Below are 11,743 nucleotides of genomic sequence, written 5' to 3'. Positions count from 1 at the left end.
AGTTTTATATTTAATCTTATTTATTTATATTTAATTTCCTTTCATTTTCTTTTTTTGTAATAAAAATAATACAATCCAAATGCAATGGCTGAAACCACTAGTACGTCCGCCATGCTTGCCTCTCTGAATAACACTGACATGTGGATGCCCCGCACTTTGTTTGCCGAGCATTTGTACGAGCCTCCGATCCGTGGCGAGCGGCCAACATGTGGATCCACCTTGAAAGAAGTAGCCCAAAAAAAGCAGTCGTGGAGAGGGCTGGGTCGAGCGGCCAAAGATCGACAAGGTATGTAGAGCAAACCGAAAAAAAAATTGCCGTTATATTTAAATGTAAGTTGCCGTGTTGCTAAGTCCCCGATCTCCACTGAGATATCACTCGGAGTTTTCTTATTTATCTATTTGTAGCCGGAATGGTTGTCATTAAAAAGCCAGCTAATATGAATCACGAAGACTCTAGCTATCTATCCGACGCGCTAGTAAATGAGTTATCGAAAAGTAAGGATCTTGTGAAATGTCTTTTTCGATTCGTAATAAACAGAGAGCTTGTTTGGCCATGGCTCTGACATTTGCCTGTTAAAAAAAGGCCACAGTATAAACGAAACAATCACAGTATCCCCTCCACTTTTTCAGTACCTCATTCACTTCAAATTGTGAATGACAGGACTTACAAATTTTCTAGGTAATCCATCAGTCCTACTCTTACACGATCGATCTTCACATCCATCTTTGGTTTTACTGTAATTTCCTTGTCTCTTAACACATTTTTAATGTATCATCTATCGCGACTAATCGATAATGATTTTATAAATTGTTAATAATCAGTAGAGCATAAAAGCCATGACCTAGTACTTACTCAGCTGCAGATAGCTGTGTTGGTAATAGTGTTAAAAAAATAAAGATATATGAAAATAACGTCAAAAGAACCATTTTCAGTGGAAACAAATTACATTTACAATATCATGTGTTCGATTGACAGGACTGTATTAAAATGGAAAATTTTCAAATTACTTCATTGTTTAATATAATAACTTTCTAAGAAATTATTCGGGTCATTTATGTAACATGTTATGGCATTAAAGTGATTTGATAATTAATAAACTATTTTCAACTAGGAAAAACATTGTGAAAGTTATTCTAATTTAAAATACTGTTATAATGACATATAATAACAATACAATATTGTTCATATTTATATAAAGTTACAAATTGTAACAAAACCAGATGCCTATACTGTACAGGATTTATGAAAACTAAATCGTGATATGACGAAATCGAGTAGTTTAGGATTATAAAATACAGTTTACCCGAAGTTTTGATACTGATTCTACAAAACAGGACACTTAATGCGTTCAAAACCCAATTTTTAAATGTCGGACTAAACACAATCCTTCCATCTTCGTTTCAGACGACCTCTAAGCCCGTCGTTGATCATCCTGGTAGTGATTCGTAAGTTTCGTTTTCGATAACTTTCGTTTCATTAGCCACGATAAATTACACTATCGGATACAAGACAGAGAATATCAGCATTAAACAAAGTGGTCCTCCAGGCTGGATATTTAATTATAAATCAAACAGATCATATCTAGTTATCATCCTAGATGTTTATATCTATCAATATACTATCAAAAATAACTTATCATTAAAAAAATAAGCCCATCTGTCTGGATACATTGATACAACAAATTGATCCTACCCGGCCGTGATACTTTCTTAGTCAAAATTAACAAACTTTGCTGCCATAAAATAGTCTTGGACTTGGAATAGAAATTAAATTCTCTTTCACTTATTCACGTAATAGATTTTTCCTTTAGTTATAATTTATAATTATATATAATTTATTTTTATGATTTGAAAGTGAGCAATTTTATTTCACTTAAGTGTGGATTAAAGGTTATAATGGAATGTTTACTGCATAATAAATACAAATCTGTCATTATTTGTTATTATTAATTGTGTATGGTTTTAAGTCAGCCTGGTTGTGAATATCAGTCATTATTAGCATTCATAAAAACAATTAGCAGTTATTATTATCCTATGAATATATCACTTCCGACTGTGAAAAGCTTGGAGGAAGTAGTATAATGGAGAGGGTACGCTTCCAGATCGAAGGATGCCAGAAGGCGGGGTCTATTCCTTTCGTAAGCGTGGCATCCTGTACGTAATATTTGACAGCTCTGAGTTGATAGTTTAACGTTGCTATGTTTTGCTCTTTGCTGTTTTTAGAGTTGCTAAAATTAATAATGTGTTTACATTTTTTTTTTTTTATAAACAACTTTCTCTATTAGATCAGAAACAAATATATATCTGTATCAAACTTTATATTTCAATGTTTTCCTTAAAATAAATTAATTTTTTACTAATTGTCACTAGAAAACATTAATTGAAAAATCGACCAAGTTAATTCAATTTTATACTCACTCCTTACTTTTTAGAACAATATATTTTGGGATACTTAATATTCACATTTGATGAGTCTGAACAGAACAGAGACAGAAGCACGAATTTATCGAGAACGGCTTAATGGATTTTCATTATAGATATATCAAATTATTAGCAAAGGCATTTACTTCAACTTCTGCGCTCTTCACATTTACGATTAAATGGACGGTTTTACAGATAATTACATTAATGTGCGAAATATCTATTAACTATAATAATCCCTTGTTTAGTTCATTCCAAATAGTCTAAAACATTTTGGCCAACCATTCCTGAACTGGCTTCTGAACGAAAATGAATTCAAAGGGCAAGGATAGCGAAAATTCCATTAATTTTGAGCCAAAATGAGAATATGAGTCAAAGAATGAAGAGTTTCTCGACAATCAAGTTTTGTAGAGAAAAAATAAAGCTACTGAAAAAATTTACTTACCAAGCTGAAAAATCATGTTTTGTAAACCATTATTTCATGGAAGCGCACATGACAAAGAAATCTTATTAATAATCATCTATTGAGAAGGAAGTTACTTAGTGAGAAGGCGCTCCAGAGTTCTTGAGTATAAGAATAAATAGCACATGTCCAATCTTCCACTCATGCCAACCAGCCTCGCTCTTCTGTCTTTTCCATTTCAATGGCTCAATTAATGGAGTATAATAAAACATATACTTTTGTATAGTATTCTTTGTACTTAGGAATATACAACAATCACAACAGATTTGTTAAAAAATAAATAAATTACACTCTAAATATTGAAGTTCTCTTCTTTCTTTAAATGAGTTAGAAGTTGAATTATAGGTTAATATATTTAAAGAAATGGTAGATTATACCACAGCTACACCATATCTAGATCCATAGCGTATTGTCTGCTATGGCATAAGGTTCAACCGTTAATAGTGAAAAGTACAACATATTAATCTATTTTTATTAAAACTCTACATTATTAATACACATATCGCAATGATATTGTCATATTTATAATAATAAAACCTCGGACGGTCAACTTTAGAAAATTATTCCCCCTCTTTAAATAAAACATTTGTCAGACTAATTTGCCGGTTGACCCCGCCGCCAAATATTAAGAGAGGTGACAAAAACGGGGCCCTTCCCCTCGAGGCCTTTCACTAGGTAATTAGGGACGTTCACTAATGACCCGCTCATGCTAATCCCTCCAAAGAGGAGCTCTCGGCAACTGTTGGAAAAACAGAGAATCAGGGACGGGAAAAACTAGAGCGCCCTCTGTAGTCGGGAGAAATATGAACGCTCTCCGATATAATCAAAGGGCCCCTTAATTACTAAGAGCTTTGACTGTCCATTTTAAGTTATTAGATTTCCCAAGTTAGCAAGTCCTATTTAGTGCCACTAGAACTATTCCATCTTTCGGTTTGGATATAAATTAATAAATAAAACACGGTCCGTTATGTTTAATAGGATAAAATCGAATATAAATAAAAAATTTATTTATAAAAAAAAATTATTATTTTGAGGAAAAGGTGCTCTCAATTACTATTATATGATCTTTTGAACATTCCCTACAGCATTATAGGCGAGATTAATTTCCATTGAGTATTGTCAACCTTCACTAGTGAAAGCGTATTTTTCGATTTAACCATTCAACATACATTAAGTTACTTTGCGTAAATGTAATTGAGCTTTCTTAAATATTAACCACTATAAAATGTAAATCGGATAGCTCTATACGTTTGTGTGGGAGTTAATTTTTTTTTATTTCGTTGTATATTAAATCTCATTCATATAATATTATTAAATAACTCCGATGTTTAGTCCGGTGAGAGAAATATACATTCACATTTCGTTTTAAGAAATTTAATGGAACTATTTTAATATTCTAAATAAATAACTTAGTTACCCATTGCGTAAACTATGCCTCCAAAAGGGAGTCCTTCCTAGAGTAGCAGTATAGTTGGCGAAAGTTAGTCAAATATTTTGAACAAAAGTTCGTATCTTCTATGAAGTTGGTTATGTTCCTCAATATACGATCTCCATATACTGCGTTGGAACGTATGGAATGTCGGTTTCTAGAGTATGAGGCGATAAAACAAAAGAAAACTGTAAAGATTTTATTTTTATTAAAAAAAACTCATTTTCTAAATACGTTTCTCCCTACACAAAGCAAAGATTTTAATCCTCTACTTGAAAAAAAGTTTTTGATTAACTCATAGGAAGATATCTTGAAATAACTTGATTATAATTTTTTTTTTTAATTTCCTATTACCTTAAGTTCAAAAATGAAGAATTTAAAACACAATGGTTCTTAATCCGTTTATTTTTTTCTCTTCTAGGACATTTCAGAGATTATTTTAAGCTTTTAAATATAATATACTATTAAAAAAATAGCTTCAATGGTATACAAGCAGTTAGTTTCATTCCCAATTATTATTAGAAAATAATCAGTCAATAAATAAATAAGTATTTTAAATTTAAATTGATTTACTAATTCAAAATACTTATTACTACAAAATAAAAATATTGTAAAATACTTATTTATGAATGGAATATGGTCCGGGTGCGGTAAAAAAAAACTCAAATAGTAGATAATTATACTGATAATTATATTGAGCCAACGTTTCGCTCCACGTTGCAGGGATTCGTCAGAGCTAAAAAAGATACATTGTTTTGACCACACCCGGACCATATTCCATTCATCTATACACACGGTCAATCAATAATCTTCCAATACTTATTTATGTATTGACTGTTTTCCCTATTAATAATTGACAATGAAACTAATTGATATTATTCAATTGCAGATCTGCCGTTAAAAAATAAAAATAAAATAAAATATCAAATAATACAAGCTGAAGAGTTCAACACAATATTCGCGAGATGTGCTAGAAGAGAAAATTTTTAAGTTAAGAACAATTGTCTATTTCGTTCTTAATGTTTGACCTTTAAGTTTATAAAAGGTAAATATCAGATGTCGAAACAAATCTATTTCATTAATTTACATATAAATTAAATGTATAGATTTATTTCAAATCTCTACCGGTAATATCGCTTAATATCGTCGCGAAGGTTTAATCTTGAAGCGGAAGGACGATACCAAGGGGTGGAGAGGAGAATGGTGGGGGGTAGGAAAAGGGTTAATTAACCCCCTTCCCACCTCAACAAAGAGATAAGAATACTGTGGTCATTAGAGGCTCCACCGATATCTCACACAAACGATAGCTTTTACGCAATTTGTTTTGTTTTACGATTCTAAAATTTAATGCAAATTTATAAAAGTGGATGGTTTATTTGCATTATTGTCTGCTATTTTTATTATTTCTATAATTCTTACACTTCCTTACTTTGTTTTACTAGTACTCACTATAAGGCAACAAATTTTTCATTTCTACAATATCTGAAAGAGTGATTTAATCACTGTTTACATTAACATTACCACAGCATCATGAAAATTAAAATTTGAAATTTATAATCAAAAAGTGTGGTTTGAGCTGAGATATTTCTTGGAAATCATGATATATATGGTACATGATTTTTTTCAGATTTTTGAAAGCAGTTATGAGACAGAGATTTTTCTCAGAATCAGCCATATTTCACATTAATTACTCAGTATTTCTGATTAGTCCTTTAACTTATAAAGGCGGCGGGTGGTGTAGCAGAGCTGGCCCTAATTGTAAGTGCTACGATATTTTGACCACTGCTTGAAGAAATTTCAATATAACTAAGAAAAGTTTAATCTAATACTAACTCGTGAGAGATTTCAGATATGGGAGATAATTGGAAAAAAAAATTACAGATAATATGCATCTTATTTCACGGTATCGATTCTTCTTATTCAGCACCGATACCGCGACTTGAAACATCAAAACCAAAATATTTTAAAAAATGATTGTAATGTAATACTGTGTAGGTTAATATTATTATTCGACAAGACCATATTTTTATTAGTCAAGAAGCATATTAAAAAAATATAATTTTAGAAAAACAAACCTATGAGATACAAATGAACAGTTCAATTAATGAGTATATTTAATATGAAGAAAGTTGAGACAAAATTCAATAGCGTACAAGACTGATTCAATATTTATAACTAATCTAAAGTTTTCCTTCAAAGATAAACATTTATGTGTTTAATAATCAGATAAAAAAAGTGAATTAGTGAACTAAATAAAATAATATAATTGTAAACTATCGAGATCATTGACATATTTAAAAAAAAAAAAAAAAAACCTCATATTAATATATCGCTTCGATTTACCAACCCAGAACACAACCTGCATATATGCGGTTGAAGCCTTCAAAGGCCTAGAGATATCCTGATCGCACATACACAACTCTGGTGCGGTGCGTGTATCATGCAACTCTCACTTTCCACCCTGGAAGGTTTTTTAAACAATAAATTATTATTTTTCTTTTGCAATTAAAATTCTTTTTTCGGGTTTCTCCTTGGTGCGATAACAAATTTCAACTTTGTTTCCGTCAAGAATACAAAAGTTTAACAAAATATAAAAAAGGCATTTACATCGGTAGAGATTGCGCACCTGATGTCTTCGGTTTTCTAGTCCCTATTCCTCTATTTTTTTCTTTTAGTTAATCATCAAATTTTTTAATAATTCATATTTATACTTTTGAAAATTTAAAAGGATTAATTATTTCAGATAAACAAAAATAAAGACTGGACAAGTTTGTCGGGGGGGGGGGTGCGGTCAGCCAAGAACAACATAAATAAACAAAACCATATTTATTTATTTTATGCCGACGTTTCGACCTGAGTTTCAGGTCTTCATCAGGGCTATAGAACAAAAGAGATAACAACATTTAGAGTAACATACAATTGAAAAGGAATAGTATACAAACAAATTGTATGTTACTCTAAATGTTGTTGTTATCTCTTTTGTTCTATAGCCCTGATGTAGACCTGAAACTCAGGTCGAAACGTCGGCATAAAATAAATAAATATGGTTTTGTTTATTTATGTTGTTCTTTGCTGACCGCACCCCCCAACAAACTTCTCCAATCATTAATCTACGGTCAACTATCTACACCTCATTAAAAATAAAGACTTATAAGCGGAAATTGTTTTTGAAAATCAGATATATAAGCTCTGTTAAACTGTTTCAACGAAAAAATACATAACTTATATACAATATCATTTAGTTCTACATAAATATACAGAGTTGAATCTTTTTTTTTAAATCGAAAAAATATGTAAAAGCGATTATGTAAACCGCACTTGCGGTTAGTAGATTTTATCGAAATTGTTGCTGTCACATCCCAGCCATATACTCGCTTTAAATAAATAATTTCAGTTTCGTAAGACTCAATTATAATTCGTTTTGAGCTCGGGTGTTTACACACCATATAGAACGTTTTGCGAAAACTGGTGATTAGAACTCAGTGATCCTTAAAATGTGTATTTTTATCGAAAACTATGTCACTATGTATTCTAAAAGTAAGGATTCCTATGAAATATCTGGATTCTGATAATTATGATTTTTTTTTATATGAAAACTCTGATATTACAGGTAGACTATATTTCTGATAACTAGAATATATAAACAAACCAAGTCCTTCATCTCATCTCAGTAATCAATAAATGCAAAATACCCCTTGGCATTTTTTCTTATATTTGATTTTAGTTCCTTGGAATGAAAGCACAGCAATTTTTTTCCTCTAATTCACTTTCTTTACAAAAGATTTAAAATACAATCGATTATACCGAATTGAATTAAATTTAAATAAATCAACGTTACTTATTCAGAGATATTTAAATGAGCCGTTTGGGACTATTAATATTGAACTGGCAGTGGCCCGGCAAGTTGTAATAGAATTTCGTTTCAGGCACAAAAGGTCTTTTCTGTAGAACTTTAACTCGACCCCTGTTTTTTTTTTCCTTTTCTTTCCAGGCAGGAAAGTCTATCCTATCATTTGATATTCGGCAGAAGGCGATATCAATCAGCGAAGTAAGTTGTGCCAGATTTACTGGTTTCCATCTTTCAACTTTACGGAAAGGTAGGTCTTCGGTTATCCGATTATAGCCAGAATATTTATCTGGTTGATTAAAAACAAAAAAAAATGTAACACAGAACCTTACACAGAAAAAATATTATTCTATGAAATAACGAGTTTAATCAAATTTTATAGCACGAGATTGTTATATTATATTAAGCTGAATCTACAAGTTTCTCACTTGTCACAAATCCAAGGCTTTGTGGTAGATACGTATGCTTGATGAACATATGAAACAACAAACGTCGGTATTCACACACTTGTTTTGTTCTTTTGGATTTTTTCGACTGTTACCTGCGATTTACACTAGTAACAAAATCAAGATATTTGAAAATAAAGGAAACGTAAATATCTGCAACGTAGGTTGTAGATGATGAAAATTCATATAAATAGTACTACATAACCTATGAATTTAACCTCCGTTCTAGAATTTTTATCAGACATTTTTTAATTTAATTACCTAGACATATAATGCCTTCAGGTTTGTGCTATGTTCAATAAAAAAATAAACTACTAAAGTTACTTAACAATATTTAAAATTATGTGTTTACATTACCGAATCGATAGAATTTTAAAATTATTATTGAATATTAAGGTTATGGAAATTCTGTATGGAAAAAAATATGGAATCCGGCCTGGGCGTGTTGACTTTTTTCATTAAATTGCGGTCCCACAAAGTGAAAAACTTAATCCCCCCTCCTCCCACTATGGTCAGAATAGGTTGGTCACCTCCTAGAAAACTAGGCAAACATCACCTTCGCTTTGGATTCCATTCTCTCTAATGATCCAATCTATGAGGTATAGAAAAATAATTTTTACATTATCTTAATTTTACATGTTTTCGGATGCGTGCTTTCATTTTTAACACACATTTCTTAATTAAATTATAATTTACCACGTTTTTATTCACTATAAATAACTAATTATTTTTAAAATAAAAATTTAGAAATATGAAAAATAACAAATAAAGAAATAATTATTAAATGTTCGATTACATATTAATACATTTATAGCAATACTGCTACCTTCCCAATCTCAATCAAACAATCAGGGGGTGTCATAACTCTACTCTTCCTTAAAGCAAAAGTGAAGCCAAAAATGCTACATCCAAGGCGCTTAGATTTACGTTGAGGTTTATAAGAATGTCCACCATTGTAATATAAACAGAAACAGGAGGTTGCCAGTGATTGGCTCGTACTCTTCCCTCAGTTCCTCTGCCACGCCCCTGGTCCTTCATAAGGTCCGCCTTTTTTACTACACTTTTCCTGCGAGCTTATCCTCTCCATTATGCCTCTTTCTTCATGCTAACAATCACTACTTCCCCTAAAGGCAAATCTCTAATAAACTTAAAATCAAACTGTAGGAAACCTAGTTATTTTAGGTACTCTCGGTACCAAAACGGTCACGAAACGCCCCTCGCCCCAACACATAAAAACGATGTTTCGCAAGAAAATGTTAGTAATTGAGGGAATGGGGTTTAGCTCAATAAAAATGCAGTTCAGTGCCACCAACATCATCTTTCTATCTCATTCTATTGTGGATATATGAATTTTTACCACGTCCCCCCCACAAAAATACAGATCTACCTAATGTAACTAAAGATTTCTTTAATTTTTTCACCATTTTAGTAATCTAAGATGAATTTGCTATAAGATTGCAACTTATTTGTAAGAAAATAATGCTTCCTTAAGCGATTGTCGCAGCCGTGTACAAAATTAAAAACTAATAATTTCCGGAAATACTCGTGAAATGAAACACTTCGAAATTTAGATTGAAAATTTCATTGATGTATTTTACATCCAAAAATATTAGCCTCTCAATGCATTAAGTATTTACATAATATTAAGTAATTGATTTTATTTTTACTTTAAAATAAAATAACTTAATTTTGTAGTGTGATGAAAGCATCTCTTCAGAAAATATAGTAAAATGGATTTAGTGCTAACTGAACAACTCATATGTTGTATCAAAAGTGATCCCAAAAATATTTTCAATACTGAGATGGTGGAATTTTTGAGACCCAAAGCCTTATTTTGAATTGTCTACTTCCTCCATTTGTGTCAACCAAGGATGTAATGAAGGAACAAGTTTGTCATTGGAAATAGCGGACACTGCTGTACTAACTTTTAATTAAAGTAGTAGTTAGTCGAAAAGTTAGCTAGTGTACCTCCTGTATAGGTGCCTCTCTCCCCTTGATCCAGCTCACCTCAGAAAGCTCTGACTTAATCTCATCTAGAAGTAGAAATGCTCTCTGGTAAGGTGAACCTTCATATCATTAAACTTTTAGTACTTAACCAGCTATTATTCCTATTATAGTTTTACAAGCATAAATGTCAAAATAAATTGACTAGTAGCTAAAATATATTATAAAATATATGCAACTGAAATAATTTAATGTTGAAATGACAATGAATATAGTTTTATGCATACATTTTTATTTACCTTCATTTTATATTAGAAAGTCAATAAGCCTACCTGAATCTTTGCAAAATTTTGCATTATCTTTCTTAAAACTTTTGAAGAATTGCTTGCATTACACCTGTATTTAACAATTTCTGAGAAATTAAACTATCCTTGCCTAACTATTAGAAAATGTTTTTCTTCATACAATTGTAAGGATGTAAATAATAATACAAACATTGAATTGACCTAGAAGTACAAGCCAACGAAGCATTTTAAATTAAATTGAAAATAAAAAAGAAATTTATCAAAAATATATTTTCTACCTAAATATTAACTGGGAGAAAAATTAAAAATTAAATTATTCATTGACATCTGAACTGTATTATATATTTTTCAGTTTTGGAGTTTAATATTCATAATTAATATTCTGATTTTAGTCTTTAATATGTTTTTTTATTTTGACTGGACCTGGACCTTCTTCCTTTAATTCACTAAACACCATCAACAAACCATTTTCTAATCCACTATTATATTCTAATTTTAAAATAAGGTTTACTAATACATTCTATCAACTAATGTTTGTGGTTTTCCACTGAACTAATGGTAAAATGAGGTACATCTCTAAATAAATTCCTATTTAAACAATGCTAAAGTAATTTTTTCATAAAATGATTCATATTGCTTTCCTTTACTTTGTTTTATAAGTTGTATTCATACAATTTTTCTTCACAAATAATGCATAACATTATTTTTGGTTACTGGGTCTTTTGGGAATTTTCAGGGAAGAATTAGTATTAACTTAATTTTAAAACATTTTTCAGTGTGTGAATATAACAATTTTTAAGAATAATTCAATTGCTTTTGAAACAGATTCTGAAATTCAATCTAATTTAGTTAGATTTATTAGAATTTTCTTCTATTAAAGATTTTTCT

At 30.6% G+C, this 11,743-nt stretch overlaps 1 long non-coding RNA gene across 1 annotated transcript in view; it reads right to left on the bottom strand.

Annotated features, from left to right (window-relative positions):
* The window catches only part of LOC112210523 (uncharacterized), a 2,109-nt gene extending 1,161 nt beyond the window's left edge, over positions 1–948 (bottom strand). Inside the window, exon 1 of the long non-coding RNA XR_002945197.2 lies at positions 854–948. This is a non-coding gene — a long non-coding RNA (uncharacterized lncRNA). The remainder of the gene's footprint in view (positions 1–853) is intronic.
* Positions 949–11,743: the final 10,795 nt, after the last annotated feature.

Source organism: Halyomorpha halys, unplaced genomic scaffold, assembly GCF_000696795.3.
Source record: "Halyomorpha halys isolate HHAL.00 unplaced genomic scaffold, Hhal_1.1 Scaffold104.1, whole genome shotgun sequence".
Taxonomy (NCBI): domain Eukaryota; kingdom Metazoa; phylum Arthropoda; class Insecta; order Hemiptera; family Pentatomidae; genus Halyomorpha; species Halyomorpha halys.
The sequence above is the reverse complement of the archived record's forward strand: the minus strand, read 5'-3'. Positions and strand labels throughout refer to the sequence as shown.